This window comes from Ambystoma mexicanum, chromosome 4p (assembly GCF_040938575.1).
Source record: "Ambystoma mexicanum isolate Mex_15411 chromosome 4p, UKY_AmexF1_1, whole genome shotgun sequence".
NCBI classification, from domain to species: Eukaryota; Metazoa; Chordata; class Amphibia; order Caudata; family Ambystomatidae; genus Ambystoma; species Ambystoma mexicanum.
The window spans coordinates 507,480,220-507,507,982 of NC_090927.1; the positions used below are offsets into that span (position 1 = coordinate 507,480,220).

Here is a 27,763-nt window from a genome sequence, read left to right on the forward strand (position 1 = left end):
TGATATTCAATTATTAATTTATTAAAAAGTGTGATATATATTTTAATTTATCAAATAAACCTTTTAAACTTGCAAAACAGAATTACTTCTTGGCTCAGTGGGGTCAGGGGGATTCCAAGAGAGGGGTGTTATACAAGGGTAGTCATCCAGAACGCATGAACTGGACCTAAAGATATATCAATAAGGGTTTTCATTCAGTATTCTAGACTAGGCGTTAACTTGGCTGTAGTGCTGAATTGAATCCTCTTACAAAGTGGGGGCTCGAGCCGAGACGTTGGGTTAGATTTACCAGTTGTGCAGCTTAATACAGTGTGCTAACTGACGGGATACGTACACCCGGTCGGATCACCACACTGCATTACGCTGTGAAGCATTCCTCAAAAGGGACACTCCAAGAAAAGTTCTGTTCTGCAAAAAATAAAATACTAACTTCTGTAAGTCAGGACAGAGACCAATCTCTAGAATGACGACCTTAGTAGACATGAAAATAGCCAGAGAGCACCTCTTGCATAAGCTATTTGTGAGAGGTGAATGGACCGAACAGGGCCAGGATGTGTGGTTGCAGGCCATCACACAACAGGTCACTGAAACAGGGTCAGATATATATAGAGATCAGGGTCCCTTACATGTGGCCCTGAGTGAACTATATATGGCTCCTAAAGCCAAAGAGGAACACAATAAGATCGCCAGGATAGCAGCATACCTGTACCTATATATGGGAGACATGCAGGATAGATGTGCTGAAAGCCAAAATCTGGCAAATAGGCAACAGATGGCATTACAGAAGGTCCAATCTGATCTGGACTCTTCTGAGCAGAGGCTGCAGAGGAGCCAGGAGTCAGAAAATGACAGCAGACTGTACATTACTAAAATAAAGGAGGATATGGATGTGCTGCAAAAGGAAAAGTCAGAACAGGATACTAGATTTCTGGCCCTGCAGAAGGAGCACCAAGACAGTTTGGACTCCTTACTGCAGAGCCAGAAAAAGCTGGAGCAACAGATCAATTTCAACAGGGCATGCACAGAGCAGGTAGCCACCCTGCAAATCCAACTAGACAGAGAGAAAGAGGAGAGCAATAAACTGATCCTGAAAGACCTGGATACCCAGGCAGAGTTTGATCAGGAGCGCCAGAAAGCTGGTGCCTTCCAAAGGCAAAGGGACGACCTGGCGGCACAAATGCAGGCTCTTAGTCAGGAAAGAGACGCCTTAGGCCAGGAAGTCTGCCATTTAAAAAGGAAAATGGAAGAAAATCACCTGGCCCACCAGGGACTGGGTGACCTCCAAAAAGAAAACCAGAACTTGCTAGAGCACACCAGGAGGGTGGAGGATGCTCTAGCAAGAAAGGAGCAGGCCAATAGGGACACAGCTCAGGAGGTAACCCTCCTGCAGCAAAGACTGGCCCAGTTCTCCAGGACCAACCAGGAAGCACAGAGGGAAAATGAGGCCCTCTGTCAACACAATGATAGGCTCCAACAGCAGGTAGCGATGCAGGAGAGACTGATAGAGTCGAGTAAGGCCTTAACTGAGGAACTAAAGGCACAAATGCAGGCTCTTGCATTGCAACAGGGAGCAGGGGCGGATAGAGATGAGGTTCGCTGGGAAATGGAAACTCCAGAGCATAACCTCAGGAGCCCTAGTACCAGAGGCCCTCATACCTCTCAGTCCCTGGACTCTGCCACCCCCATGTCCCCTGGCGCACATGAGCACAGGGCCACAGGGATGGCAGATTACTATCCAGCCAGAAGCATGGGGCTCATAGGCCAGTACCATCCAGGAATGGAGGGGTGGGCATCCGGGTATGGGCACCCAAGTACAATACAGTTCAGTGGGGAACCCCAGGAGAGTAGGCCCATTAAGGGCATCCTGAAAACCTCTGCCCAGTTAGGTCAGTGGAGGGGGTACCCATCAAATCCTGACAGCAAGGAGGAATCTGAAGACTCCTCTGAACTGCGCAGGACACAGGAGACCAGGTCCCCACATTCTGCCAGCCATTCCCAGGCTCGCAGAATCCGGGAAAACCTGGAAGAACAGACGGGAACCTCTGGGAGCAGTGCCTCTGAGTCCGACGAAGAATGGACAAGGGTTACCCGAACCAAAAAGGCCAATAAGGCAAAAAGGGCCTTGCTCAAGGACCCCTTAAAGCAGATTAAGGCGATCAGGAGCGTCATCACGCCTTACCATAAGAACGCTAAGTATTCTGTTTGGGAGCACTTAGAGTTGTTTGAACAAATGATGGAGACTTTCCATTTGAAGGACAGCCAAAGCTGCATTCAATATGTAAAGTGGACCTTCTCCCCGGAATACTCCAGTTTCTTTGCGGGGCTGGAGGACCAAAATCATTTAAGATGGTCCACCTATAAGGCGGCCATCCTGAAACATTTTTCTGTTCACAGAAATCCTCAAGAGGCTCGCAAGGCAGCCTACAATTTGCAATGTGGGGAGGATCAGGCCCCACAAGAATTTGTGCAGGAGTTAAAGCGGGCTTTTGCACAGACCACAAGAAGGGTGCGCACGGATAGCCGTGAATTTATAAACACGTTTTTCCATGCCTTGCCCAAATATATCATGACCCAGCTCGTGAGGGATTTTCACGAGAAAAGATCTTTAGACTGGGTCATTGAACAGGCTACCCGCATCTATGAGGTGCAGAAGCCCATAGAAAATAAAAGCAATGCCCAGAAAAACCCCAAAGCCAACAGCACCCCTGCTGCTGCCAAGGTGGCAGAGGTAAAGGTCACCCCCGTTTTGGATTTGGAGATGGGGGGGCCTAAAAACCTACCTGCACCTAATAATGCTAGGCCCAGAAGGTCCTCGGGCCAGTCGCAGACAGGGAGCCAGGGAGGCAGCCCCACAAATGGGGTCCCTCGCTCTCCTGACTATGTAAGTCCTCGCTACAAAGGTAACAGACCCATCCTGGGTTATGTGTGGACTCCTCCAGCCCAAGGGGGGGGATCCAGCCAAGCACCTAACCCAGGGAACTTCCCTCCAAACTTCCCACAGGAGGGCAGAAATTTACCAAACCCTGGGCAGAACTTTTTCCCCAGATATCCACCCGACTTCCAACCCCAAAATCATTCATCCTTCTTTCCTCAATTCCCTGAGCCCAGACCACTGAATCCGGGAGAGGGGAGGCCAAGGGTGGAGGGGTACCAAAATCTTCCCAACCAGGGGTACTACCAGAGGAGGGACAGCTACCCTTCCCGGGATCAGCCCAGGGGAGAAAACAGGGCCCCGTATCAGCCTGAGCGGGTTTCCCAGTTAGAGCGCCAGGTTCAAAACATGGCGCGGGATATGGGTCATATACTGAGGGCACAGCAGAACCCTCAGATCAGCATGCCGGCGCAGAACGCACCCAACTCTGGACCTGGTGCTCCAGAACAATGACGGGGGCAGCACCCCGATAAATCACCGGTTCCCAGGGAGGAGGCACAAAGGGAAGGGGGGTGTAAAGCCTTGGAGGAAGCTTCCTTCCTCACTTGTAAACAGCCCCTGGAAACCCAGGAACCGGAAACAAAATCTCTTGCCCCTGAAAGTCTGCCTCCTAAGGAGCAGAGGTGGGGTAGGAGAAACAAAAGACCCAAACAGACTCAGTTTGAGGAGGAGGTACGGATCTTCCAATTTGAGGGAGAGGGATCCTCAGAGGATCCTGGGAAAAGGATCTTCTCCTTCAGAGAGGGGGGAACTCCTCCCAAAGAAAAATGGGTCCCTAGGGATGCAAATCCAGACTGGGGAGATGTGGAGACTGAGCTACCGCCGCCCACCATCTCATCCCAGAACCAACAGCAAGAAAATCCCCTGGTTCAAACCCATCCTGGCGACTGCCTCCAAAAAGGGGGGGGCGGCCCAGAAACGGAGCCAGGGGAACCCACAATGGCTCTGATCTCCAGTTGCAAATTTTTTCTTTCAGATTCCCAAGACTCTCCACAGAATTCTGCCCAAATCTCCTCGCTAGCGATGTCCAAAACCAGAAAATTAGCCCACCAGTTGTCCAAAAATGTACATTATCTGTGCCCCCTTGAGGAGAAGGAGGGAAGATATTATGCCCCGGTACAAGTACAGGGGCAGGGTACAATCTCAGCACTGGTGGACACTGGATCTCAAGCTACCCTTCTGTCCAGAAGGGCCTTTGACGAACTGAATGCAGGAAGGGGAGAGAATTACCAAATTCCTCTCACCTCTCTTCCTGGACAACTGCAGAACTTTGACGGGAAGGAAATTCCCGTCGAGGGGACGGCAGACTTGGACATTAAGATCGGGCGACATAAGTTGAAACACCCGGTCATAGTTGTGACCCCAGAGGGCACCCCTTGTTTACTAGGGAATGACCTCCTGAGAAGGTTGTCACCCCTAATAGATTGCGTAAACAAGGTCCTCTGGACCCAGACTAGCCGACCGATAAAATTAAAACAGAGTGTCAACCATGTTAGTTTAAACGGCACATGCCACATGGTTGAACAAAAATCTGACCAAGTAGAATTTCACTTCCAGAATAGCCAAATTCCAGACGTGACAGTAATAGCAGTAGGACAACAGACTGGTGATGGGGGGTCCTCTCTATTTCTGAAAATCAACCTTCCTTCCAGTCTAAAGTGGTATTCCACGCTGGAAGGAAACACTTTGAAATTCTATACCAATCCACAATCTGAAACTCCCACTCCTATAGTCCAGAAAGATGTGAAATCAGCTCAGAGCCTGGCTGATATTCAGCAAATTGGAGAGCAATTGTTCATCCCGGTTCAGTTAAATGATGGGAAGGACTCTGTTCTCGCTCGAGTGTGTGTGAACAACGGTAAGAGCTTCATCAGCGAAGCCATGTTTCGCCAACTCCCAAAAGATCCAGCCATTCCCACCTTCAAACTGATAGACAAATGGGAAATGGACCTGGAAGCACCTAATTCCAAACATCTCCTGCCAAGCAGGTGGATGCTCAAAATCTCTATTGGCAACAAGAGCATAGTCCACAATTGTTGGGTCGTGCGAGACGTCCCTGCCGCCTTTTACTTAGGCAGTGACATTCTCAATCGCTTTGCCATTAGTTTGGACCTAATAAACTTCAAAGCTTGGTCCCGACTAGCGGATAATCCCATGGGCTTTGATGATCCAGAAAAAGCATTTAGGTCAGCTCAATTGCTACCTTATGCAGTTGAAATTCAGGTAAAAGAGGAAGTCACCATCCCAGAAAGGACTCGACAATTCTCCCTGGAAGTGAAAGTTAAAAGGGGACAAGAGTTGAAAAACCCTGATGCTTACATACATCTAAATGCTTCTCTCCAACAGCAAGGGTTGGGGGTAAACCCCACTCCATTAGTCAACCTAGAACATGACACCATTCCAATAGAGGTGGATAACAGCGACTTAAAGAGTGTTACTCTAGCCGCAGGCACCATTATTGGAATGGCGGTTGATGACCGACATTTCTCCATTGATCTTGTAAATGAACTGTTAGGGCCAATCCCCAAGGACTGCGTTGACAGTGACAGTGAGTACAATACAACACCAGACAGGATTTTCACCCGGCATGGGGGGAACTTCCTGGTGTACACTTCCTGCCCCTATGGTAAGGAAGATGTGACGTGTGACTTCAGGAGGGATGAGGTGATCTTCCAGGTACATGAGGGCTGCCTTTCCCACCTGAAGCCTCCGGTCCAAATCAGCACTCTGACCAGGGACTTCTCCACCCAGCTGGAGGAGGCCACGGAAATAGCCAAACCAGAAGTCTTTCCAGGCTTCAGGCAGATGGTGGAAGAGAGAGTCAACCTAGCTGATGCCTGTGTGACTCTGGAACAAAAGCAAAAGTTGAAACAAGTTTTCTTGGATTTCCAAGATCTCTTTGCGGTAGACTCATATGACTGTGGTCGCACTGACATCCACACAACAACAATCCCCACGGACCCTGGCATGACTCCTGTGTTTGTGAAGCAATATCGCTTGCCTCTTGCATCAATGGAGTCCCTTACTGAAATAATTAAGAACCTTGAGTCCCGGGGAATAATCCGTCCAGTCCACAGCACCTTCAATAATCCGGTGCTGGGAATATTGAAGCCAAACGGCCAGTGGAGACTCTGCGCCGACCTTAGGGAACTCAACAAACGGGTCCATACTTCCCGATGGCCTCTGCCCTACATTGACCAAGGGCTGGCCCAGATCCAGGGGTCACAGGTATTCACTGCAATAGACCTGACCAATGGATACTGGACCGTGCCTGTCAGTAGGGAGGACCAATACAAACTGGCTTTTACCTTTGGGGGCCAGCAGTACACATGGACCCGGACTCCCTTCGGATACCTCAACTCCGGCAATGAATTCAACATTTTTCTACACAAGGCCATGCCTGACTTGGGTGCAAGGGGTAACCTGGCTTATGTAGATGATGTCCTCATCAAAAGTTCATCTGTGGAGGAACACATAGCGGAGATCCGTTATGTTCTGACCCAGTTGAGGGCCGCCGGAGCAAAACTTTCCTTTCAGAAGGCACAGTGGTGTAGAACCCGTGTTAATTTCTTGGGGCATGAGATTACTCCTCAGGGTCTCTGTCCCCAGGAAAAGAAAGTGGAAGCACTTCAGAAACTGAAAGACCCCACAACTCTGCGGGAACTAAGGAGCCTCCTTGGACTGACTAATTACAGCAGGAAGTTCATTGAGGGCTACGCAGAGATCACCAGACCCCTGATTCATCTCCTGAAGGGGGGGGTCAAGTGGGAATGGGGTCCAGAACAAGCCGAGGCAGTAAAACAACTCAAAAGAAGCCTCTCACAAGCGCCTTGCCTAGCTTACCCTGTCAGAAACAAGGAGTTCTTCCTGGAGACAGGGTTCTCTAATACGTGCTTGACGGCAGTATTATATCAAAAGCATGACAAGGTCAATAAAGTAATCTCCTATGCGAGCAAAACTTTATCCTCTGTGGAGGAAAAATTCAACGATTGTGAGAAGGCACTCCTGGCGACGGTGTGGGCATTGAAGAATTACCGCCCGTTTATCCAGGGGGAACACATAATAGTGGAGACTCCACACCAGCCTCTGCAATATCTCCAAAGTGACAGAATCCGGGCCGGAAATGTGAGTAATTCCCGAATTACTTCCTGGATTCTGTCAATGCAAGGCTTTCCTGTGGAGGTCAGATATGGCCAAAACAAGAAGAGTCCCCTCGCGCAAGGTCTGGCTGACTTGCATGATTGTGCCAGAGAAAACTGTCTCGAGGACGAAAGTCTAAAAATAAAGGACAACATGGAGGCATACCTTAATTCCCCCCACAAAGTCTTTGAAGAGGACAAGTGTGAGGGAATGCCCACTGTGTATGTGGATGGATGCTCTTACCATGTTGACAACAACGGGGAGAAAGAACTAGTGGCCGGCGTAGGGAATGCATGGGTGAATGAGTCCCCAGAACCCTCCGCCGGATACAAAATTGGTCCCCGAAGTAGTCAGGTGGCAGAATTGATGGCTGTGCATCAAGCCATCCTCACTGCTGTCCAGCATCAACTCCACGAACTGGTCATAATCACAGATTCGGATTATGTACGGAACGGGTTCGTGGAGCACCTGGTTAATTGGAAAACCAGAGGCATGTTATGTGCTAACAACAAACCCTTGAAACATGGGAAGTTGATCCAAAACATTGATGATCTGGTCACATCGAATGGGATGACCATCTATTGGAAAAAGATCAAGGGTCATTCCAAAGTAGAGGGACCAGACAAAACTGGAAATGACTTAGCTGATCAGCTGGCCAAAACCGGGGCCATCCAAGGGGATCTAATTGAGATTGAGTCCCTATTGGGGGAAATCCAGGTCACTGCTATCACTAGGTCCCAGACAAATGCTCACAACGACCTTTCAATGGCACAATGGAGCAAGGAGACCCCTGATGCTGATTTGATTACCGCTCAGAAGGGGGATCCAATAATTGGTAAATTTTACCAGCACCTTGAGGACCCTGAGAACTTTCCCCTGACGGATACCGATTACATTGGGAAAGAGGACCTAAGAGTGTTGATGAAATGTCCAAAAATGTTCCGGATCCAAGACGGTTTGTTGGTAAGAAAATCCAAAGCTGGCCACGATCAGTGGGTGGTTCCTACCTCATTCCGAAGCCTGATGTTAAGTCACGCCCATGATGCGGCCACCGCCGGTCATAGGGGGTTTCACACTACATTGGAAATCTTAAGAGAGGTTGCATACTGGCCACACATGGGGCAGGACCTCGACCAATACTTGAAGGGGTGTCTTGTGTGTGCACAATTTCAGCCGACATCCCTCACACACCGGGCGCCTTTACAAAAGAGGGGAATGACACTGCCATGGTCAGATTTACAAATCGACTTTGTAGGCCCCGTGATTCGCTCGGCTAGGGGGAATAAGTACATGTTGACTGTGACATGCTTGTTTACCAAGTGGGTGGAATGTCTCCCAGCCCCAAACTGCAAGGCAGAAACGGCAGCTGCCTTGATGATTAACCACATCTTTTCCCGTTTTGGTCTACCTCAAAGGATTGAGTCAGACAGAGGTAGCCACTTCACCAGTGAAGTAATGACAAAGATGTGGGAGATACTGGGGGTCAAGAGAAAGCTGCATATTGCTTATAGACCAGCTTCTTCTGGGGCAGTAGAGAGATATAACTGGACAATTGTGAGCATATTAAAGAAGTTTGTGGCAGATTCTGGGCCAAGTTGGGATATCCGATTACCTCTGGTCCTAATGGCCATCAGATCTACCCCTTCGTCTGCAACCAAAATGTCACCATTTGAGTGGATGACTGGGCGCAAGATGGTGCTTCCGCAGCATTTGCTCTACAGGACCCAAGAGCAGACACTGATAAATGCCTCCACTACTCATGAGTATGTAGAGAATTTAAGGAAACACCTCCAACATGCTTTTGCTTATGCTCAGCGGAATCTAGAAAGATCGACTGATAGCATGAAGACCCATTATGACCTGAAAACTTCCAGGAAGGAATATCAGGTGGGAGACCGGGTCTATCTATACAACTTCCAAAGGAACCAGGCCAAGCAGCGCAAATTTTTGCCTACATGGAAGGGACCCTTTGAGATCGTCGATAAGATCTCCCCTGTGGCCTACAAGATCCGCATCCCCAAAGGTGGTTCGGCAGAGGGGGAAGACAAGTGGGTCCACATAAACCAGTTGAAATGTTGCCATCCCAGGCACACTCTGCAACAACTGGAGGAATCCTCTGGAATCCTAGCGGGTACTGTATCAGACTAATTCAGTTCCAATCATAAAACCTACCACATCTAGTCTCTAAAATATTGTGATTTACATGAAACTGTCTCTAGTGATGCTGTTTTTTTTTTTTCAAAATAAGAATGTAATATTTCGTTACGATGAAATGCATATGCTGCCCCACTATCTCAACAGTGGTGGAAAAAAAAATCGTCTATGAGTAGATATTGCCGCTCTTCCTTTATCATCCTAGGAGAGATGAAACCATGAAGGATGACCAAGAAGGACGATCCGGAGACCGGGAGCAAAGACACAACGGGCCCGGGGTACCGCCCAATCTTCCCATCAGGACCGGCGAGGAGAACTGATCGATCTGACCGGATGGAGAAGAAGATGCTGAACTGTGCCATCTACAGAAGAGGAAGAAGATTATGCGGACAGACCGGTGCGTGGGTCAAAACCCTTGGGCACGCGACTCCCCATCGACCCAAACTCAAAGTGCAGTCACGTGGGGGGGCTTGTAGGGTGTCCTGACCCACGTTTAAGCTACCCTGCTACAACATTTGGTGCTGTGGGCTTAGGAAATTCAAGATGGCGGAAAACCCACATGTGCGCCGAAATCCAGGAAAGCTGCGCAGTTGTGCGCACACCAAAATGGTTACCGAACTTGCCACCCACCAGGGTAAAGAAAGGTCTTTGTTAACAAAATCCACTTTTACTGATGTCAAAAAGTTGCTGAAATCGTGACTCATTGGACCACTTTAAAGATTCAACCCTTTTTGTTGGGTTCCACATAACCATCTTACTGTAAGGAGCCCCATCAAAACAATGTTAAGCAAGGATTTACTACCATGTAAGAACCATTCCTGTTTAGAATGCATTAATCCAAGAAAATCCCAAAAATGGGTGCAGTACCAGTACTCACCACTATCCAAAAGCCGGCGTTTTAAAACCCACTGTGTGTTTTTCTGAAGGCAAGCAAAATGCCTATTTCAAACCTTGCAACATGTGCAAAATATTCACTGAACACCAGCAGACATTTGGCAGAATGGAGTTTTGTGTGCCTACAAAATCTGGGAAATGAAGAGCCCAAAAACAATGCTTATAACAAAAATGCTATGGAGTCAGCAGCTTAAGCCTAACTGCAACTGGATTTAAAACCACCAAAATCGAAAAAATGTTAAATTAAATGAGTGACCTATGTTTGGTGTCACATGCCTTTGTAACTGTTGAAATGTCATAGTTTTGCACTTAGAATCAGCATTCTAGCTGCATGTGTAAAATTACAAGTTATTTTAAAAGCAACAAAAAGTTAGCTGAAGGTCTGGTTTAAGGAACTTGATTTTGCCTAGCAACGGATCCCATCAGGAGTGAAACTTGAGTCACAACTATGTTCCCAGGCCAATGTTCCTTTTGCTGCCCACACTAAGGATATGTCATCTATCTGATAATTGAATTTCCTGTGCTCTGCCAGAGAGTGAACAAAGCCCTCTCCACTCAGGCAAAGGTTTTTATTACAGACGTCGTAAAAAGTGGCTTCCTCCTGGAGAAGCTGGGAGGGGCACTGCCTGTGAGAAGCAAGCTGGCTTGGCAGAAACTGGAAAGACTGGTTTCTGTACCATGTGACCTGAAAAGACACACCCCTGCAGCAAGGATATGGTTTTATAAAAAGGGGGATAATTCATAGTGCGGACATGTGAAAATTTTATAAATGATACCATAATTCTTGTGATTTTTCTGCCCACAGTTTAAGACGTGGTAGGAACCGGTGGTATGTTCAGGGGGGTTTTAGCGGAAAAGTGGATATTACTCTAAATGTGTGCATGTTAAAAATCTGAAACTTCATCAGTTAATGTCCCTACCCCCTGCACACATGTATGTAAAGTTGGGTCCATGTCGGAAATTGAAAAAGCAGTTAAAAAGTCAATTATGTACACTCTTTGAATGCAAGCTCCGAGAATGAGCAGATTTGGACATAGACATGGCTAAATTCAGCCACACCATGTATATGTAATTTCAAACAACTGTGTAACTCTGAAGTATGGATTTTGATCATATATATATTTGGGTGCACAGATGATAAGGGAGGTTGTTTCAAGAGATCATAAAATGACATCAATCTGACTCACAGTTCAGTTTGCCAATCAAGCGGAGGAATGGAAGCCTGACCAATGACGAATGAGAGGGGCAAGTCTAGTGATGCAACACACACACCCATTCTCAAGAAACAGATAAAAGCAGAGAGTCAGGACACATAGAGACATTCAATTTCATCTGCCGCTGGAAGCCCTGCCGGAAAAATCCATACTTACCTCCATCAAACTCCAGAAAGCCAAACTAGAGACTTCAATCTATCCAGAGCAGAGACCAGACCAGAGAGAAAGCAGTGCTGTGCCTAGCAGAGACCAGACCAGAGAGAAAGCAGTGCTGTGCCTAGCAGAGACCAGACCAGAGAGAAAGCAGTGCTGTGCCTAGCCGAGACCAGACCAGGCGCTGTGAGCAGAATCCGGAAAGACCTGACCAGACTGAAGATCGTGACCAAGTCGCTTTCCTGTTCAAAATCTCTTGTGAGTACTTAGCAAAACTCAGAACACATCTCTTAGTTTAAATTCATCTAATTCAATCTATTTAACCTAAGTAGAACTGCCTCCTATCTGTCACCTGTCATTTCTAGTAAAATTTGTCATTTTGAAAAAGTGTGCGTTTAAAATTTACAAAACCAAAAACGACCTTTACTAAATTACTCATATCTCCGCAACCGTTTGGGCTAGAGACTTGCAATAACTTTCATTTGGAAGCTGAGATCCCAGGCTTTCCTAGGACCCCAAAACGGTAGAGATAGTCCTTGCGGTTCCTTTGTAATAGCGCTCGGCGCATCCGCGAATTTTGCCGCGATTTGCAATTTCTTCACATGTAAAAAAACTGCTGCTGCCTGATTTCATTTGCCAGAAATTCGTTTAACCTGCTAACTATCCCTGCATCATTGCTAGTGTGAGCCTGGACTAATATTAACTAGATACCACTCATCCTGAACCTCTAAAAGGGAATTAAGAGCGTTTCCAGCATATTTCTCATTCATTGCTAGCACCTATCAAAGCATTTGCCTGTGTTTTCAAACTTCTGTTTAAGCTTGCTGGATTGAACTGAATTACAGTTGATTGCATTTCTGAGAACTGTGTGTTTTTCTTCCATTTCCTTGCCTTGCATCAAGGGGGGGAGGGGAGTAGCCAGAGAAAAGTGATTACATTGTTTGGTTGAAATCATATTGCGTATTTTCTGTACTGCATTCATTGAATATTGCATCCACCTGAGCCTACATAAAGCATCCTCTACCACATTATACTTTTGTTCCTATTTACCAGTGTGCTACCTTATCCATTTCATGTCAACTCATTAGTGATTAAAGAAGTGTGCTAGTGCCAGATTCTCCGTTGTTAATATTTACCATATCAGATTAAGTGTGATATTCAATTATTAATTTATTAAAAAGTGTGATATATATTTTAATTTATCAAATAAACCTTTTAAACTTGCAAAACAGAATTACTTCTTGGCTCAGTGGGGTCAGGGGGATTCCAAGAGAGGGGTGTTATACAAGGGTAGTCATCCAGAACGCATGAACTGGACCTAAAGATATATCAATAAGGGTTTTCATTCAGTATTCTAGACTAGGCGTTAACTTGGCTGTAGTGCTGAATTGAATCCTCTTACAATAGACCCGCTCCTGTCCCCAGCTCAGCGGGATGATCCCCTTATCGATGTCGGCATCTCAGGTGGCGCGGGCCTCCCTGCGAGTATTTTCAGGTGGCTGCCCTGTTGTGGGCCGACCATTGGGAACAGACCTGATCTTCCTTCATGGCTTCTCTTGACTGTGGGTGCCGGTTTCCACTGCAAATCCAGGGGGTTATTCTTTATACGTTCCGCCGCCTATTAGTGCCACTCGTAGCTCGGTGCCATGGGTTTAGCCCCATGTAGATGTTGTTACGGCTCGGAGGCCGCACAGAGCTCTCAGAGAAGCGTCTGCATGGCCGGCACTTCAAGCCATGCCCCCCAATGGGAGTATTTTATAACAAGTTTAAATATGTTTTAACTAGAAAACGGAAATGCTTTTTTAAATAATTATTTCTTGAGTTATTCATGAACATTAAAATATGCATGCTTTCTATGCACTCTTGGAATTTTATGTCTTGTAGATTCCTGGGTAGCTCATTGGTTGGGGGAGGGGGCGGGTGTGCGGGAGGGCTGGGTGGGGGTGTGGGGGGTTCTCAGTTGGGGTTGTTTACTTTTTCTTGGATGTTTTGATTGGTATTGAAAAATTTGTAATAAACACAAAGTGGAAAAAAACAAACAAAAAAACATATGCATGCTTACTTCTTCCGATCAGGCTTTAATAATAGTAGTTTCTTCCTGTGGTACTATGTTCCAAACATATCCATGGAGCTGTATGGGTGAAAGCAGAGGGTACGGTTTACATGTCTAGTTTCCTATTTTTTGTTGGGAGTATTTTTCTATTTTTAGGAGGTAAGAGTGCTGATGCACCGCTTATCTGTAGGGCTGGAGACTAGCAAGGAATGCATTGTTCTCCTGCATGAATGAGAAGTAAGAATCACAGTGTAAAAGGAAAGAAGCTCAAGGGCGGTTCTCATCAACAGCTGTGAAAGAGGAGGGGTGGTTTTAATTTGGTATGCCACTAGGATAGTAAGGAAAGTAGCCCTAGGATAGTAAGGAAAGTAGCCGCTAGGATAGTAAGGAAAGTAGAGTGGCTGCAGAAGTCTGTGTGAATTGAGACGGGAACAGTTGTCTAGGTGGAGACAAGGGAGGGGTAAGGGTTGGAAATGCAGAATGTCGTTTATAATGTACCCATTCTTAATGTCAAAGGCCGTGTAAGAATGTTATTGTTTCCCTTTCTCCCTCCCCTGCCTTGAAGCACTTTGAAACACATGTGTATAGGCGCTATACAAATAAACTATCATATCATATCATAAGGGCATAGGCAAGTAAAGGTGACAGGATGGCAAGAAGGACGTACAATAGGTGGACCTCCAGAAGAAATGTGGGGGTTGGGGGTGGATGGTACAAAAGAGCGGGCATAAGGGGAATATAGTGCATGGATGAGTACCGGGGTGCTGTGAAAGAGAAAAGAAAGAAAGCAGTGAATCTGAGTTAGTTCCCATAGGGGATAACAAACCCCACAACGGTCTGGCAAACGGTGTCAGTGAAAGACAAAACAGCCACTGTGCCAGTTTAGGCACCAGGGAAACAAGTGCTGTGGGCGGCATACCGCTGCAGTGATGATGGCAGGGGAATTGTGGTTCAGTAAGGAAGTATAATGGGAGATTGTGGAAACCCACTCAAAGGACTGAAATGTAAGGAGTGGTTGTCAATTTATCTGGATTGGGAGGGGGCGCAGGTGCTGCAGGAGGGTCCGGAGCGCAGTTCCAGATTAGTAGGACTGGGCGAAGTTACCACCAGTGAGTTGAAATCTGCCTTCAGTTTCCCTTCACCCAGCAGAGCAGATTTTGTCACAGTTACCCACTTTTTAATAAATGTCTGCCTATCTAGAAGCCAACATGTTTTTCAGTCCCCTAATTGCCCAAATGTTCAGGCAGAATCACCCAAAAATGAAATATTTGTGAGAAAATGCCCAAAATTGTCAATTTCTCGTAGTGGGTAAAATTGCTGAAGCAGACTCCTTTTGTCCAGAATTCGCAAATTTCTTTGCAGCATGCATTTGTGTCATTTCGCCCAGCCCTGGAAATAAGGGACGAAATGTTAAGAAACAGGTGGACAACTTTAGGTCAGCAAAGTAGAAGTCAGGAATGGTGCATTTGAAGTCAGGGGAGAGGCGAACAAATGGTAAAATAACCCTTAAGGATTGGTCATCGTAATACAAAATGATATCCCTATTTGAGTCGTGCCAAAAAAGGAGTCTGGGCTATTTAGAGCCAGCCACTGCTTCCTGTGGTTAGAGGTTAGGCCGTTAAATGACTTTATAGATCACTGGGATTATTCCCTTGCATCTGGAAACATGGAAACATGGATGAAGAGGTGAGGAATGAAGGCCATGATGGCCGCATGTGGTGTGAAATCTGGAACACAGAGGATGTTTTCTTTGTTGGATGCAATGTGACTGCAGCATAACAGCAGAGAAGGGGCGGTTGTGTGCCCTTTCTAAAATGTTCAGCATCCTCCCATTACTGTTTTTTTCCTCCCCACCACCCTTTCAGCACTATCTGAAATGTCGTCAGGCCTAGTATGATAGTCGCTTGTTTTGTTCCTCCACTCCCTTTCTGCACCCCTCTCCCTCACCTTCCTTATCTATGTCTTAGCTCTTGCACTATCTGAAATGTCGTCAGGCCGAGTACGATAGTTAATTTCACATCCTTACTGTTCATGGCCTGTAAGAATGCCCTTGTATTTTCCCTTGTTCCCTTCCTTGCCTTGAAGCGCTTTGAAACACATTGTGTATAGGTGCTATATAAATAAACGATCATACCATATATCATTTTTGGCACTGTTTAAGAGGACAGGGATGTGTCTACAGGGGCACCCGGCTGACTGGTCTAGTCAGATGTGTTGGGGCATGAGGGGGTGAGGAGGATTCAGACTGAATTGACACAGGAAATGGTTTGCAGGGTCCTGGTATTTGCATTGGGATTCAGTTGCAGGAGCATATCCTTTCTTGCACTTGTCTTGACACTTGCCTTGTGGGCAGTGTTCTGCAGAACAAGAAGGTGAATTTTAACGTGGACAACGTGGTGGTGGTCTCCCTGTTGAGCGCCTGACGGCCTGCCGACCAGTGATAAGCAGGTACCAAGGCTGTGATGGGTGTGGATGTCAGCTTGCTCGAAATGTAATGTGCTGTTTAGAACAAGGTACATACCAGGAATGGTCAATGATATAAATGATGAACCTTGACCCTTAAGTTCGAAACACTGAGTTGACAATGCAGGAACTGAGTTGGCAGATGGGGTGGGGGAAAGAGTAGGTTTATGCAAAGGGGAAGACTTCAAGAGGAGGTTATTTAGGGGATGAGGGTTGAGTTGGAAAGTGTTTTATCTGAGAGGATAGCTCAAGCACAACATGCTCTAGTAAAGCCGTTTGTCATGGCTCCTATACCCGAGTTGGGTTACCGTAGCCCATCAGACGATGGCAATACGTGATATTGTCTACTAAGTGCTCTGAAACTGGATTGCTAGTGATAGAAGTGCTATACGAGACACAGATATTATTATTATTAAGGCAATGAGCCCGAGCCGGCAGGCCTTTACCTCATCTGGTAATTCCCCTGGGGCCCATAGTTAACAAAGGCCCTGGGGGCATTACCAGACGTGATAATAGCCCGCTGGCAAGGGGCTTATTGGCATTAATACCCCGACCCGTTAGACCGGCGTACTAATGGTGCTTTTTTTCGGCTGCGAGACGCGTTGCGTTGCACAGCCGGAGAAAAAAAAGAAAAAAAAAGGCTGCAGCGGACTGGGAAACGTAGTCCCTTTTCCCTTTCCATGGCGGCCATTAGAGTAAATGAAAAAAAAGGTCAACAAAAAAATGGCCGGCATGGAACGGGGACAAGGGAGTACCTGTAGCCCCTTCTCCCTTTCCATAGCGGCCCGTCATCGAAGGAACCTCAAAGCCGCAGCAGTGAGGGAGCCTTGTCGGCCGGCTAATGCCCCAGTGAGGGCCAATGAACTTGCTTGTAACACGCTCATTGACCCTTGCTGAGTACTAAATGTTTGTAAGCTATTGAAATCGTTTTAGCTTGTGGTGCGACTAGTCAGTAAACTGTTTATAGGCCTAGATCTTTTTCACACGTACTGTAGTTGTGTTGTCCAAAGCTTAGCCCTTCTTCAGTCCCATTTTATATGGCACTTGATGCCGGATTCATTCTGATTGCAAGTGCTGAACCTGCTAAGCTGCCGAATAAGGGAGATTCTGGCATGGCAGTGACTGTATTTATACTGCTTAGCCTGGGAAACGTGGTTTAGATGTATGTAGGTAAGAAGAGTTAAATATGTTTGGTAATCATGGTTTGCCTTATATTTCCTATCGATGTTTTCAGTACAAATGACGAAATATAAACATTGATATAAAAAAGAGAGTAGCAAAATAACAACCCAAACATGACGAACAGGGGTCCGCAACCTTTGCCACTGCAGATGTTTTGGACTACAACGACCATCAGCCTTACCTAGCATAGTCAATCGTGAGGGATCGTTCACGAACGTCATAGCCCCGAACATGTGGAACAGTGGCGTGGCCAGGGGGTGGCACGTGCTACCCCTGAAATCTGATTAGCCACCAAAGGTGCCAGCCCAGTATCCTAAACTATGATCAAATGTTAAACACAGGAATGTAAGACATTACTGTTAGTAGTTAAAGTGGATATGGGTAGTGGAGACAAATACTAAGTGTGTGTGTGTGTGTGTGTGTGTGTGTGTGTTTGTTTGTTTTCGTTCGTAGCCAGGACACGCCACTGATGTGGAAAGCCACTGGTTGCAGCCTGCTGGTGTAGAGTACTCATATATCGACCTCTTATGGAGAAAATTGGACAAAATGCAAAAAAATCAACCTCCTGTTCATTAACTTGAAAATATATGTAGAAAATTGACTGTTGTAAGCTGCCCAACTTTTTTCTCAAAAATGAATAGGAGGTTATGTTGAGACCGGAAGTGCATGTGCTTCGCCTGCAGTTACCGTTATTCCTTCCTCCCTGCTCCCTGCTCTTCCTCACTACTGGGACTTTGAAAGAAGCCTAGTAGGATTTGTTGAAGAAGATATGCATTGAATTAGTATGTCTATACAGTCAATAATGTGCATTCTTCATGTGTGCGCTCTTATTTCCACTCAATAGTTTGACCTGTCACCTAGCAAATATGTCAAATAACAATAATAGTCCTTACCCTTTAACAGGCTTTGCTTTCACAAAACTAGAAGGACCTCTTGATGAATAAGCATTGGCAAAGCCAGCAGTTTGCATAGGTATGCATACGCTTTTTCTAGGCACTGATAAAATGGCAATACCTGGCTATAGGATCACGCATTAGCTGGGCAGAAGATGGCAGTACCTGGCAAATGCCTATCTAATACCTGAAGCCAAAACTGTTGGCTTTGTGCTTGCTTGTTTTTAACGGTACCTCAGTGCAAGGAAGAGATATAAATCACGCAGCTGAATGCACACTTGGTTAAGGCATTTGTATTGCACAAGTAATGCCATGTACAGCTGCAATTAAGCCATTAACACTCAGTAGACTGCTTAAAAAAGACTAATAGGCCAACGTTTGATGCAGTGTCTTGATAGAGCGAACTCAAAGAGCTCCCAGGAGGATGTGTTTTGGCAGGGTGGGGCAGGTGGTGAGCAGGGTCGGACTGGCCCTTTCGGTCTTTCGGCCCGTGGCCGAACGACTTTGGGGTCCCCTGGGGCCGGTTTTCCGGCAGCCACCTCTGGGCCGTTTTTAAAAAAAAAAAAAATGTCTTTTTTTTTTTATTGGCAGGCCGGGCCAGCGGCCCCCCGGGCCCGGCCTAGTGTGTGTGTGTGTCAGTGTGTGTGTGTGCGCTACAGTGTGCCGAGCCGCGGCGTCGCGAGTATTCGCGGCCTGCGGCCAAATCAGGGGATGGCCGGATGGGGGGGGGGCCGGGGCTGGAGGAGTGAGTCTCCTCGCCTGCCCTGGGCTGGGCGAGCCAGCCAGTCAGTGGAGGGCGGGAGCCAGGAGGGGGAGTGAGAGTCTGCTCTGCTCTGCACAATCATCATAGCAAGGTAACACTAGTCAGTTACCTTGCTTTGATGAGTGCATCTGCATCATGCATGCATCATAATTTATGATGCATGCAGATGCAGATGCATGTGCATAATTCACAGGCCGGTGGGCCTGGGGCCTGGCCAGGCCGGCGGCATGCCGCCGCCCGCCCAGTGCCACTGCAGGGGGCCGGTGCGCCTGCCGTCAGCTCACGAGCCTCTGGCCTGCGGCTGCGGCGGGCGCGGCCACAGAGAAAACAACTTGTTTAGTTGTTTAATCTGTGGTGGGACTCGGGAGCCAGAGGGAGGCAGGCTGAAGCAATTGCAAACACAAAGCAATTGTAACACCTGCCTCCCTCCTCCCCTCCGAGTCCTCCTGACCCTGGGGGGTGCAGCCTGCCTGCAGGCTGACTGAGGGCTCCGCTGAGCTGGGGCCGAGCCTGGCACTGTAAAACACAGTGACACATTTCACACTTGCTTTCAACTTTGCTGCAGGAAGTAAGTAACACTTCTTTGCAAAGTTGAAAGCAACTGTCTTCAAATTGTGCGCCTGGGGGCTGGCTGGCCTGGGCCCCCCCCCGGCCGCCGGCGCCGTGGACGGATCAGACCCATTGACCCAATGAAAATTCGGCTGGGCAGGCAGAGCCTGCCCACCCAATTTGCCGCCAAATCGGCGAAATCGCCAATGCATACATTATGCTACTGGCTGGGCTGCTGCTATATGAGCCCCAGTGCCCCACAAGCACACACCGTCTGCAGTGGACCTCGAGACCGACAGTGCCAGTGCCCACAGCCACAGCCCACACAGGACAGGAGGACCACAGCAGCACTGAGGCGGCCGGCCAGCAGACAGACAGTGGAGTGCCCAGTGCCAGTGCCGGCCACACAGACAGCAGGCAGCAGCCCAGCCAACAGCCAGCCAACTGAGGTAAGGACTGGACTGGAGTGGGACTACTGTGAGCATTGAGCAACGTAAACATTAGGGCAGAGTCTAACAAGTGCCTGTGTGTCTCAGCCACACCGTCCCTTTCCAGGGGCTTTCCCTGCCATGCCATGCCATGTGAGTGTGCCTGGGGTGGGGGGTGCATGCAGGTCTGCTGTGAAGTGATATACATTTCATACAAGAATGGATCACCATATGTATCATTAATATCAGCGCATATGGGCCAATTTACCAAATTACTGTGAATGCAAGCAGATGTCCAAGGCCAAATGATAATGTTGTGTTATTATATAGCACTTACTTGTAAGAGCTTCATATAGACCAAATATACCTACAAAGTCACCCAACCTGTGTTGGTACTCACTTATCAACCTCAGGAGGATAAAAGGCTGAGTTGACCTGACCTCTCTCTCTGGGAGCTGAACCTGCAACCTGCAGAGCACACGCACATTGCAGCAGTGAGCGCTGAACCCACTGAGCTATCTTACCGGCTATAGCTATCAGAAAACTAGCCACTTAAGAAACACAGAGCCACATGCTGCTGACCACAGCCCAGGAGCCCCAATTTTAAATTAGGGGTAGCAAGGGAGACCACAGGCGTAGCAAGGGAGGCTTCAGGGGTCACCAGGCAGACCCCTGGCAACCCCTACATGAGTTGACATCCCTGCCAGATGTGGTTTGATTTACAAATACCCGTTTCATAAAATGTGTATGCAATGGTCACCATATGTGCAGTGAGATACATAATTGTGTCGGCTGACGCCTCACGTTCGGTTTAGCTATATTTTATTTTATTTTGCACAATGTTTAATTCCAGTGTCCTCCATAATACAAATAGAGTTCGGTTGTGCCGTTGACCAGGGCAATGATGTGTATTATTACATAGCACTTAATGCCGGACACCTCCCTGCTAAGGTGAGAGGCACTGCTGCTGCCCACTTGCTGCCTCTGATCCAGGGTTTCCCGTGCAGGTCTGCTGTGCCAGTGATGCGCACACACACTCGGCACTCGCACATCCCGCAGACCCATCCCTCTTCATTACCCTCGTGCCACGGAGATTAATGCATAATAGCGGCCTCCGGTTTGGACACAGAGATTCAAAGCAATTGGAGAACCAATTCATGACTTCCAACATGTTGGTCAATGGTCAGTTGCCAATCCCTGGCAAAATGGCACTCTAGTAGGCCACTAGCACTCCCTAAAAGATGTGCATCTACGCTGTTTAATAATTATTAGATACTGATGTGCATTATGACAGACAGTGAAGCCCTCTGCAGAAAGGCAACTAACCTCTCTGTGGCACCAAAGGCAAACGTTATCATGCGATCACATGGATCCCATTAACTCAGTAGAACAAGACATAACACAGGTTTCTGATTGGCTTATGAATCCCAAATGCAGGAATGATGTGATGCACCCCCGCTCGAGCAGCTCGTTACTGCCCCAGTGTGGTGTGGTCGTGCGGCTGCATCTGCTTGCTGGGTGCCAGCTCCAAGCAACTTGTTTTTCAAACACATTGCAACACATAACGCCCAGATCTATAGCTTAATATTTAGCCTGGGATTCGCAAACCTTTCTTTAGTCACCATTCCATTATATGTGTAGGCGTAAGCAGCGCATTCCTTTCAATGGTGCATGACGTTACCTGAAGTGCCGGATGGGGCTCCCCCAGACCCTTGGGCTCGCCCCATACTCTGAGCCCCCTTTCTCAAACCCTTTCCTTCCCTCGGTTCACGCGTGTATACCTTCTGTAGACAGTAGACCCCTGCAGCCTGACACAGGGTGGTACCTCTGCCCCAGGGGCTCTCCCCGACACCGGAGCCCACCTTTCCTCTTTGTTCCCTTCCCCCTATCTCTCTATTACCCTCTCACCGAACAAACAAGTCGAATCTTCCCGAGTCGGGTAATTCCCCAGTCCTGGTCCCAATTCCAGCTCAAGTCTTTCCATCTTTCCTTCTTCTTTGACCAAAGGCTTTCTGTCCATTTGTTTTAAAATGTTCAATATTCTTCCTTTTCTCTCATCAAATGTTACTCAGTTTCCTCTGCACACCTGCCTTTTATAGTTTCCATCGTCTTTTAATTTCTCTCTCTTCAGACTCACCTTTTTTTGTCCTTAAGCTATCTTGCAAACTTCTGTTTCCGTTTATTTTTCGAATTTTACCTTCTCTTTTGTGTTAATATTTATCAATTTCAAACTATTTTCCTACCCTGCTAAGTCACCAAGTGTTTGTTTCTGATTTCATTTTCCTTTCATTGTGTATATCCCTACTCCATAGTCCAAACTTATTTTTCTTTAGACCCCACCCTTACTGTACACTTCCTCTGCCTGCATACACCCACTCTCTTTTTGCCTCCTGCCTGAGTACCAAAAGCATACCTGTGTTCTTCCCCAGCCCCCACCAGGGCCCATCAATCACTCTTTTTGCACTTGTTTGCCCATCTAGAACTTACCCTCCTCCCTAGGCTGCATCTCAGGTTCTGCCCTTATTGGCCTGCCTTGCCCCAGCCCAACTCCCCAGGCTCCATCTCTCCTCCTGCCCTTGTTGGTCTCTCTCGTGCCCCAGGGCAGGCTCTATCTCTGTGCACCTCAAATGTTGTGTATGTTTGTGTGTGTCCAGCATGGACTCTGCTATGTTTACACTCTGTTTCCATCATGTGACAAGCTGTTTCTGTAATTCTGCGCCACATTGTAGGTTTGGCGGTATCAACTATGGTAATACCGCTCAACTGAATTCCTCTTACTGCATGCGGCTACGATAATACTACAACTGATTTAGGGTTGGTGCAGTACAAGTTATTGCCCCCTTTTGAGGCCAATTGAACTGCATTGGGGACATGTGGTAATACTGCATGGGGCAAGACCTCCATTGAAGATGAGGCAACAAGCAGGCAGCATATGCATGGGCTGCAAAGGCCATTATTGTGTGTTTCGGCAAGATAGGCGCTACTCTGGAATGCCACCTGTTACCACCATACTTATAGTGAGGCCGACAGTGGCAGACTGGCCCATAAGGAACTTGGGAACACTCCAGAGGGGCCTATGCCTCTGGGGACCTGTCTGGGGCTGATCCAGTTACAAGCTTTATTTTTCCACCATCCGACAAGTATGTCATAATTTATTCACTGGTCTATTGCAAGACTGAGCTCAGCTGTTCTTGGTGAGGGCAGCAGTCAGAATTAGGTGGCACAGCCATGGGCCAATGTATTGCCCTACTGCCATGCTTTCATGCTTAGTCTCCCTACCTTTCCGCATCAGTTTCCAGTGTTACATGCCTTTCGAAACGGAGCCTATAGTATGGACATTGTGAGCTAAGGGGGGTGGGGTGGGGCTGGGCATGTTGAAGGCTATAGCTGTACCAGTTCCGGTGATGAGTGCGAGGAGTTTGGGTTGTAAAAGCTACTGGACGTGAGCAGTAGCTCGCTGTCCCTGTTAATGGAAATGGTGTTACCTTGCGCTATCTATTGCCTGACACATGTGGGAATTTGCTCCTCTACCTGTTACTAAATGGGTGCAGCAACGTTCACAGAGAATGATCAGGAGCCGATTGTGTTTGAACTAGCTTTACCATAGCTGGGAGCAGGCTGTACCAGTTATGCTGTACGGCTCCTTGGGCATCAGAGCTGGTTGTATTTGTTGGGCAATGTGGGCATGAGCGAAATGTAACCGTATCCGTTTTGGAAGCTGGCTGTACCTGTTCATTGGCATGAATAGTTAGGTAAAGAGTATTGCATGCTGCTACATTGCTCTCAAAGCATTTAGGCTTCCTTGATAGAGATGGATTGTGGCCCTGCCCATGGTAAAACATGACTTTTTTTTCTGTGGGTAGGGGTTGCAACTGGGGGAAAAGATGAGGGAAAAAGTGTCAGTACTGAAAAGTCAGTTGAGCTGTGAGCAGCCTCGGACTGGCCTGTAGGACTATAGGCCCAGGGCCAACCAAAAACACAAAATGCTGGTGTGGGACCGTTTTATTGGCCAAAGTGGGACCCTTGTTGGCCCATGTGGGCCAGTTTGATGAGTTAATTCACACTGCGACTAGTAGTTTTGACCAGTGTTGCTTGCTGAATAAATATTCTTTAAAATATACAATTTGCATGCCACTTTATCAAAAAGCTCCGCCTGGGTACTATTCAAACAGTATCACAAAAGGAATGAAAAGCCATTTGCAACTGCGGGCCACTTTATCTTTGGTGCCTGAGATAATTGCATGGCCCAGTCTGACCCCGGATGATAGCTAGCCTTTGTTGCTGACTGTGTGCAGTTCGGAAGCACCCCACAGTGTCTTTGTCGAGGGCATAGGGGCATTGGTATCCCGAAAGGGGCCACTTTTTTTGAGGCGAGGGGTGGGCCACTTTTTTGAGGCGAGGGGTGGGCCACTTTTTTTTTGTTGTCCGGGCCTATTTCTTGTCCCAGTCCGACCCTGGTGGTGAGTGGGAATGGCCATAGAGATTAACATTGCCAGGGGCAGTCAATGGCTGGTTAAATAACCAAACATACCCACAAGCTGAGTGTCCCTCTCCAAATGCCATCTCCCCTCCGACCTGTACTCCAATGCAATCATTTTGGCTTATAGCATATGGCACTAAAGCACCACCTAAGAGCACAAACTAAAAAAGGGGCGGGCATTATACTTTCAAACTAGGCAAGGAATGTTTTTTAGGAAGTGCTGCGTATTGCTGCTTGGCATCATTCACCCCGACACCTGCCCACCACTATCCATAAAGTACTCTCTCACTGCGTGACTTTTCCAAAGATCTAGATTTGATGGGTTATTTATAAAGTGCTTAATACCCAGAGGCTCGCAAGCGCTAACGATCTCGTGTTGCTCTGTGTCGTTTTTGCTTCCAAGGCGAGCACGTTGCCCCTGAGCTATCCTCCCAAGACAATAGTCAATCCTAATCATGCCTCGTTCCTGGGGTGATTGCTTCTGGGGCTGTGACTACCCCATTGTGCTATATGGTGTGGATTAAGATTCCACTTCCTGCCTAATTAGCTGTCCTTCAGGTGCCTGTTCTTTAAATGTCTGAAGAAAAGAAAGGATGGAAAGTCTCTATTTCCTTAGGGAAATGTCTCTCTTTAATGCCAGTCTGTCGAAACAGCCGCTGTACATTCTAGTCGTCGGAGCATTGGAAAGATACACAGAGAGTCTCCCTTCCCAGATGGTGTAGCTCGGCATATGTACATTGAAATATGCTTTAAAATAGAAATGTCAAAGTAATGCATTTTTTAAATAAATAAAAACGAAAATAACATTTAACACGTGATGGTAAGAGATACATTTGCTTACCTGATGCTTCTTGCTCTGCCAAAGTCTGTGAAAAAACAACTTTCTGCGGGGTCAAAGTTTTAAAAGCCTGCTGTTCTAATCACAAAGTCAACAGAGAGCAACACATTGCATAACGGGACAGAGTGCATGAGTGAGGGACTTCTTTCCGCAGGTATTAGATGCGGCTTCTCCTTTCACTTTACTCTCCCTTTTAACTTTTCTATGTGATAAACATATTCTGTTATTTATTTATTCGGGAAACAGGGCTCTCCATACTCGTACACATGGTTCATAAAGTACAGTGCAAACGTTTAACAGTTGCATAACCTTAAATCGAATAACAAAGTTTGTCTCACGGTGATGTACCACTACATTAAAATCCGCCATACAGAATAAACCTAAAGCAAGCATTGGTAAAGCAAAAGGTTTAGCTCTTGTTTTTTTTTTCTTACTGCACTTATCAGACCTACCCTGTCGGCTGCCTTAAACCCAGCACTTGCCACTTGCTGGCTGCACTACTACCGTTTGTTGCCTTTATTTATTTATTTATTTATTTATTTTTATGTCTCTGTTTCTCCTTTGCTCCGCACTTTCCACTTCTCCCCCTCTCCCATGCACTTGTACGTTCTCAATGTCACTGGGCCTAGTAAGATCGCTGTTGTTCTCCCCTGTCTCCCTTGCCTTGTCGCGCTCTGAAACACTTGTGTACTAGCACGAGAGAAATAAAATATCAATTCAATTCAATTAATAGGATAGGCATTTGACAAGGAACTGCCATCATATGCACAGGCAGTCACAACATTTGCCCACTGTTCATATGTTATGGCCAGGTAGTAGTGTTGTTAACATGCACTGGAGTCTTGGGTGTCTCTGTCTGATTGGCCAGGCTGTTATGCCATGACAAATCAGTTTGACACGCCTGCTAAAAGTAGCTTTCAGCTTGAAAAGACTGTGTTTTGTTTTGTTGACAAAGAGTTGTACATTTCCATGTCTGCTGTGCTGCTAGAAACAGCTCAGGGTTGAAAATGAGAGCCAAATACGGTAATAACGAACAGTCGCAACACTGCCAGCAACTATGTATTACGCTAGGATGTACAGAACTCACATGTGCCAAAGATACTGTTAAACCAACAGAATTATAATAAACATGTCTGCAAGTTAATCTTTCAGACCCTTAACATGAATGATAGTGTAAACAGGCTGCCCTTTTTTACAATGGGCTTTGTCACGAGTGGGCGGTATCCCTGCGGTAAATCCGCCAGGATACCACCCAATGCTATTAACGTTCAGAGGCGTAGCCAGGATTGTCTTTCAAGTGGGGACTAAAGCTAATGTAGTTGGGCCCACCAAAGTGACATTAACATCCGTAAATGCCCACACACCGCTGCTGAGAGGGCATTTACAGATTTTGGTTGGGCTTTGCCTGCTCAGGCCCTTCTCTGTCTACTCCTCTGTTAACCTTACCGCAACTTGGTCCGGCACTATTAGCCCCAGATCCCAAGTTGCGGTGGGGCAGTAAGTCCCCATTTATATTGGGTCCCCAATGGGGCATTTTCGACGCAATCACGCTGCAGTAATTGTGCCAGAAATGGGTGGAAAGTTGGCGGATTTACCCCAACTCATATTTGGGCAGAGTGGTAATGCGGCAGTGATATCGTTATCGCCACATTTTGCTGCTCCGCCCAACCCGTCATGACCCCGTATGTCTTTTATTAAGGCTATGGGACAGCAAACACTAACTTGCAGAATATGTTTTGATTTTCAAGTAATGACGTATTCATATGGTGACGGTTTTGTCCATTTTCAGTTGTTCACATGACTAAAACTCACTGTAGAGTTGCTATAATTGTTTATTTGGGCAACACGTACCCAGTAATTAATTGAAAACCAACAAAATGCATGCAAGTTAGTGTTTTCAGCCCATCAACATTAATAATAGATGTAATAAAAAGACTTCCACTTCTGTTATGTCTATTACTAACTAATGTTGTAGGTCTGGAAAAACTAACTTGAAGGCAGTGTTGATAATCTGTCAAGCAACTACCTGGATATGTAGGGCATATTTGATTAATTATGGTGATGTCTTTGAGCGATAGAGCTAGCTCAAATAAACAGGAAAGAGGGTTGGATGGCAATGGGAAATTTGTTGGTCGGAATGGGTATATGCATTAGCATACCCATGGGCGGTCAATGAATGGATAAAAAGACAATGCCCTCATTTGCACCGTGTGGGGTGCCTTCCACCATTGAGAATGCTCGGAATATGGGCTGTATTCCCTAATAAATGTCTGCATTGCGAGCAGTTTTGTTGGTGTTGGGTGATTCGCATCCCCGCGCCCGCCTATACCTTGGCAACTGTGTATTGCCCTACATGGGTGCTAATGGTGTTTCTTCTTTTTTTTCAAAATGAAAAAAAGAAAATGTACCTGTCACTCGCCGACCGCCGCTGCAAACTGCTGTTAGCCAGACAGTTCCTCTAAAATCAACATTGAAAACTGACTTCCTGGCTGACAGCACTGTGTGGTGTCAGGCGGCGAGAGAAAGGTACGTTTTCTTCCTTTAAAAAAAACAAAGAAATCAGCACCCATGTAGAGATCTACATAGGTTCTAATGATAGGCCCCCAAGGTAGCGGGCCCACCCTGTA

At 47.0% G+C, this 27,763-nt stretch overlaps 1 protein-coding gene across 3 annotated transcripts in view; it reads right to left on the reverse strand.

Annotated features, from left to right (window-relative positions):
- ALLC (allantoicase) overlaps positions 1–25,275 on the reverse strand; it is a 729,391-nt gene extending 704,116 nt beyond the window's left edge. For 2 of the 3 annotated variants that reach the window (XM_069605010.1, XM_069605008.1), the window contains exon 1: positions 25,140–25,275. The gene's annotated coding sequence lies outside the window, so the exon portion shown is untranslated. Of the gene's footprint in view, positions 1–13,549; positions 13,622–25,139 lie in introns of those variants that run through there. The other variant, XM_069605009.1, reaches the window with a different exon arrangement.
- Positions 25,276–27,763: the final 2,488 nt, after the last annotated feature.